The sequence below is a fragment of the Perissodus microlepis genome, chromosome 2 (genome assembly GCF_051167445.1).
Source record: "Perissodus microlepis isolate ML-2025 ecotype Zambia chromosome 2, ASM5116744v1, whole genome shotgun sequence".
Classification (NCBI taxonomy): Eukaryota; Metazoa; Chordata; class Actinopteri; order Cichliformes; family Cichlidae; genus Perissodus; species Perissodus microlepis.
Genome location: NC_140462.1, coordinates 10296689 through 10302936, shown reverse-complemented (window position 1 = coordinate 10302936; position 6248 = coordinate 10296689). Strand labels below are relative to the sequence as shown.

At 41.5% G+C, this 6248-nt stretch overlaps 1 long non-coding RNA gene across 1 annotated transcript; it reads left to right on the top strand.

The window, feature by feature from the left end:
* The first annotated feature begins 273 nt into the window (after positions 1-273).
* LOC146392293 (uncharacterized) lies at positions 274-5313 on the top strand. Its single transcript, XR_014801730.1, has 5 exons — positions 274-526; positions 4519-4629; positions 4706-4783; positions 4869-4922; positions 5007-5313. It is a non-coding gene; the product is annotated as an uncharacterized LOC146392293 (long non-coding RNA).
* The last annotated feature ends 935 nt before the right edge of the window (positions 5314-6248 follow it).

The window sequence follows — 6248 nt, the reverse complement described above, 5'->3', positions numbered from 1 at the left end:
GCTGGAAGGTGACTTCCTGTTGTATTTGACTATTGTATGGGTTACAAAACAATCTGGATGAGTCATAGATGGTCTCATCAACATGAATGATGTCAGCATTATGCATATTTCAGAGTACATGTTTTGAAAGTATCTCAGTCAAGCCACCTTACATGCATCATCATTTGGTATAATGTGATTGTCACTGAAATAACCTAAAGTAATGATGAGAGCTGTGGATGTCAGCATTGATGTGTAGTGTACAATACCTGTCTGTCACACCCACAGCTTCCCACTGCCAGCCTGGAGACATTAGCACACAGAGCTTTGAGTGACACACCTGGTGGTAGTCTTGGATGTGCGTGGGGGGGGGGGAGCTTGATAGCTGGCTACTGACTCCATCCATCCGTGAGTGGTGCGTCGGCGGAGCTATGAATGGGCAGAGAGGGGTGTACTCTCACAGACACCATAGCAGCAGTGAGATGAGGAGTGTCATTTACCCCACTGCACGCCTACTGTACTGAGAGGAGAAAAGAGAGGGAAGGAGGTGAGTGCATGAATTAACCCCAGGCATTTCATTTGTCTCATTTGCGATGATCGCAGGGCTCGTTCAGTCAGTAGATGTGGGTGCCTTTTTTTCTCCTCTTTCCATCACCCGCATCATTCATCCTCCACTCCCTTCTGTCACTCAGTGCTTTACTGTGCTTGATGAAAAGTACTATGCCTCCTTCATTTCCTCATTCATGGAAAAGCACGTTTTCATTCAGACTGTGCTAGTGCTCTGTCTTGTCTGTTTTGTTGTTTACAGCTTTCAGTGTGAGCTAAGCTTCATGTCCATTGTACATCTGGATGAATAACAAGCAGGTTCTGGATTTCTAAAATAGTTCTTCTAATGGGAGCTCACACCGCCTTAGAGAGTCCTGCAAAATATGTGTAAGTGCTGTAAAACAAAACCTGTCCAGCCGATCGATGCAGGCACATTAATGTGGATTGAAAGATTGTGCACAGTTGAAGGGCAGTCTTCAATCAGTCTTCAGTGGGTTAAGAATGAAAGGATTATGGAGTCAATAACCATGACTCGGGTATCAGGTGAGATACACATGGCTCAGCTGTGATTCCGACAGAGGGCAATTGTGCTGGTCAGCTACTGACTTAATACATCCAGCTGGGTGTAGTTGGGATGTGTGCATGTCCCACCTGAGTGTGACAAAACAGACAGCACATCATCATCAATTACACGACATAATGTCCTTGACACTGAGCCATTTTCATGTGCTCTCTTCCATCACTGCTCATATGCTGACCTTGGTGCTCCAGCCATCTCGCTGTGTGTTGTCTGTGGTAAAACAGCCCATTTTATTACACAAATCCTGGCCACATGAAGATTTGCGATCAGCATGTTTGCAGACACTTGTGTGGTGGCTGAGAAATGTCAGACACTGATTTTTAACTCCTGGTTTGAATTCCTCCCAAAAGACTTGAAACCATCAACACATGGCTGAAGCGATACTGGCATCCAGTGTCATCACTGTTTGACTAAATCAGCGAATGAAACTAATGACTTCTTATTGTGTTTCCAGGAGGTAGTGATTTGGCAGATCTTTAGGTTGAGCAGGAAGAAGGCAGGAATGACAGTGTAGAGGCAGAACACACATCCACGGGAAACTTATGCTTAAGGAGCTCTTGTCATGTTCTGTTTCTCAGTTAGGGAGTTAATTAGTGTTGACCTGGACGCAAAGATAGTGTGAGGTTCTTTCAGGGTTATGGATTCAAACCTCCGGAATAGATTTGCTTCTTACATAACGCCGATGTGAACAGCAGCGTTTATTAGGGATCGTAAAGGCTACGTAGTCATTAAACTTTTCTGCCTTATCTTCTTCCTTCTGCTGCATCTCAAATTGAGTCTGTTTGCCCATCCCTGCAGAACAAAACTTATTCAGTAGCTTTAAATGGTAAAGATTGCTTTGCACGTGTATGCTCCTGTCTGTAGGGGCATGTAAAAGCTTTATGCATGTACATTTCTTTTTATCTATATCAAAAAAAGAGACGCGATGATTTCAATGTGCCACCTTGATTGTTGCTCATGTGGACTAATCGTTGGCGAAGTGTTTCTCAAAGCCACAGGGGTTTTTATCTCTGCTACAAAGGAGCTGAACTTCCACCCGCCTCAGTTTAACCTATACGATCCTCCACTCCTTGGCTTCGTCTGCAGTGGAAGAATTTCTCTTCTACACAAAGATGAAAAGACGGTAACAGAGGAAAGCGGGGGATACACAGAGTGAGGCAAGCAAGCAAATCATTCACATTTAGGTCATTTCCTTCAGCGAGTTGGTCAGAAAGAGCACTCAGGACTCTTTGAATGCCTGCCCTGCCATCAAGCCTCAGATTATCCTCAGCTGTCCCTCAAAGGGCTATAATGCACATTTTAAAGTAAGTGCAGAGAGTTCATCATCCCTCCTGGCTGTACCTACCGAACAAACATACATGTTCTGTGGTAATGGAACTTGTATAAAAGAAACCAGAAACTCCACTGGTACTGACCCAGTGGAGTATTTCTGGCCTCACTGAATATCACATATATTCCACTTCAGGTAGGACTTTGTACCAGAGTTCCCTGCAGCATCAAAAGTGATGCCACCATGATGTCAGCCATCACAGCGAGTGAGTGCGCTCCCGTTGATCATTTCCTATTCATTCTTTATGAGCCCTGGGCTAAATGCTTCCTGTAAGATTAGGCAGAACTGGAGCCCAGAATAGTAGACTGTTTGACTTCAGTCAGAGTGCGTATATGTATGTATATATGTATGTATATATATATATATATATGTGTGTGTGTGTGTGTTTGGCATTCTAGCCTGATCAGTAAGTAATAAGTAAATTGTAAAAGCATGCATCTTGGAAAGAGATAAGCTGTCTGTTAGATGTGCTACATTTTAAAAACTCAGCAATGATTGACGCTTTAATGGCTCTGAAAAAAACACAGCTTTTTGTGAAATGACTCAGTTGCCTCAGTTACATAATGGTAATGATGCATATGTCTCTGCACCAATCAGGATTTAGAAACAGGTATTTTTTTAATGTAGAAACATCAAGGATATGAAGTTATTTCTGTTACTATCACATCATTTTGCATATTTATTAGGTTGCAATATGCCAAATTACATTTTTAATTCAATTTACAGTTATTTTTATACTATTCATTCACAACAGCAGTCACCTCAAGTTCATTTATATTATAAGGTAAAGACCCTACAATATTAAAGAAACCCCAAGAATTACACAACCTCCTCCGAGCAAGGACCTGGTGACAGTGGGAAGGAAAAACTCCCTATTAACAGGAACAGACCTTCAGCAGAACCAGGCTCGGGGTGGGGCACCCATCTGCGGTGACTGGTTGGGGGAGAGGAGAAGGAGAATAGAGGACAGAGAGACAGAACAAAAGTCAAATCATAGGAAAAAGAGCCAGAAAAAAAAATACTGGCAAAAGTGATAGATCCACTTAGATGGTGTTTCTGCTATTCTCTACAGGATGTAGACAAAAGCATCAGAAAACTACAATAACTTCCTAATTTTAAAGTTTCCGCTTTCAATAATGTTGGTTCCCATGTTCAACCAAGAGCTTTTAAACTCAAGTCTTTTGTTTGAAATACCTATGACATATTTTATTTCTTCTTTTTGAACAGCAGCACTGAACCACCCCTTCATACCATTAGAATCTCATCGGTGTGCCTGACAGAGAGAAGCAGACATCAAAAGGGAGGCTGATGGACTGTTAAAAAAAGAAAGGGAAATAAAGTCTCTTGTTCACTGAACCAGACCCAGGGGTGTTTTGTCCCTTAGCCAACAGGGCTCATGACTCCAGCTGTGGCCCTAGCTGTGACTGTTGCCTAGTGTTCTCTGTGGCCTTTCAGTTCTCGAGGAATCACTGTTTGAGTAACTGTGTGTGTCCTTGTTCAGAGCATTCCTTCTTTTCACGATTTTATTTGCTGGTACTTGCTGTTTTGCTTTCGTCCTCTCAGCTAAAGTTGAGCTTCTGTTATGTCAACTGTTAGGGCTCCAACAAGCAATGTTTATATACTGAAATACAATTTAAAAAAAATATTTGGTGGATTTATGTATAATCAAACAAGGTCAGAAGAATTACCACCCCTTCTTCCCCCCCACCGCTCCTTTTTTTTAATTTTTTTTATTTTTTAATTATGCCTGTTTTTGCCAGTAGAGAAAATTGAGCCAAGCTAACCTGTAATCAGTCATAATTTTTGCTTCTAGTGAATCCCAAAGCTAAAAACAACCAGCAGGACACTGAAATCTGCAGCAGTGTATCTCTGAGTCAGAGACACCCTCTAGTGAGAAGAGCTCATAACTGCACACTCTCTTGCTCTGGCTTCACTTGGATCTCTTGCAGTGGATCAGACCGCTTAGGGCAAGATTAATTGTTTGCATTTTACTGGATATATTAATGACTTTCCCTTGTCTGTTGTTGTTGCGTGCAGTCACGTTTTTTGAAAGTTTCTCTTGTTTTTTCTCCTAACCTTTCAGTTGCACAGCCAAAGTTTGCAAGAAAAACAGAGTGATCCATCCTAAGTCCCCACAGCCCCGAATTTCTGAGGAAAAACTTTCAAGTCAGCCATGGAGCAGAAGACAAATGAGGTACTTGAGAACCCGATACTCTGATACACTAAATTTTAATCATTCGCCGTCTAATGCGACCCTTCCCTCTGCCTAGTGTCCCACCAACACCTCTCCTCAGAAACACATGAAAAATAGGTCTAAGTCCACAGAGGAGGTACAGCAGTCAAAGAAGGTGAGCCTGCAGCAGCCTGACGTTCACCCTAGCACACTATTTCTTCCCTCACCCTATGAGTCAACCTTACTGTCTTTCCTCATAGGCCTTTTCCTCACAAAAATCACTCCCAGGCAGACCAGAGCTGGAGAGAGTGAAGGTGAGATGTATCACTGTTCTACTGTATTGGCGTTAAAGCCTAAAGCTATGTTTAGAACCAGAGTTTTATTTTTATTTGTTGCAGGAATGTCCTGATGGCTCTGAGACACCGTCATCCTCCAGCGAAGAACTGAAATGATGAACAAAGCCAAAAAAAGATGCCATAAAGCTACATCATCATAAACCTGAGACATAAAATGTGCAGATGTACACAGAGGAACATGCAGAATAGTATATGAAAATATGAAATGTATATGAAATTCACCCTACCACTGAAACAACATGTATGTGAACAGAAGGACACCTGTGATGATATTGTTTCATTGTACTGTGAGTGGTGTATACATGCCACCTGAATGTGTAGTAACAATAAAGTGATGTTGCTGAGTGAATCTGTGTTTACTAACCCCCACTAAGCCAACTGCCAAATAATAAGGCTGTCGGAAACAATACAGATAGATGATGGTGTGCAGCAGAGGATGAAAGAAGCACAGCTTAAAATCGAAATCTTTATGAAATCACACAATAATATGTAAGATTATCCCATCGATGCATTCAATGGCAGTCTCAGTGTATTTTTAAATAAAAATAAATAAAGGTGCTGATGTTTAAGGATAGAAGAGCTGCTTCATCACACATAAATATATGTATCATTAGTTTCAAATGTTCTTTTCACCCTGCAACGTCTCCTGCATTTTATTTTTCTCTTTTACAAACTTGCAAGGTCCGAAGCCCAATTTGAAATCTGGCAACCTTCTGCCACCCACGCAATCCTTTAATCATAACTCTGATTACTGCATGAAACTACGATGGAGTGTTTTCTTCTCGGTGATTTATTTTGATTCGCTTGTTGAAGTTCTGTTGATTGATTTGCTCGTTAAAGCCGATTCTCTCTTAAGAGCTTTACGTCTGCCACCTACGATAAGAAGTCATTTAAATTCCATGGGTTTTCTTTTAATAGTTGTGATTGCTTTTTGTTTTTGTTTTTAATTGTAAAATGTGTCTCCTTGGCCAGGAAGCCTGCAGGCCTAACTTCAGCACCCACTAGGGGGCCGCAGCAACCACTTTGGGAATCGCATAATCTGAAACGGAGGCCGTACATGTGGCAGGATTGACGCTTATTCCTAAACCAGCAGCTTAGGTGCTCAAATCATGAAATCAAGTTGATTATTTGAGTCTGATTGTTTCAGTTCTGTGAATGTGAAGCTCCAGTTAAGGTTTTAGCTCTTGTGTTAACAACAGACATGAAAAAACACACAGATCTATATAAAAAAATCAGAGTGCTTTTTCTTTTTCCTAAAACGTCATTACTCCCTTCGTGTAGATG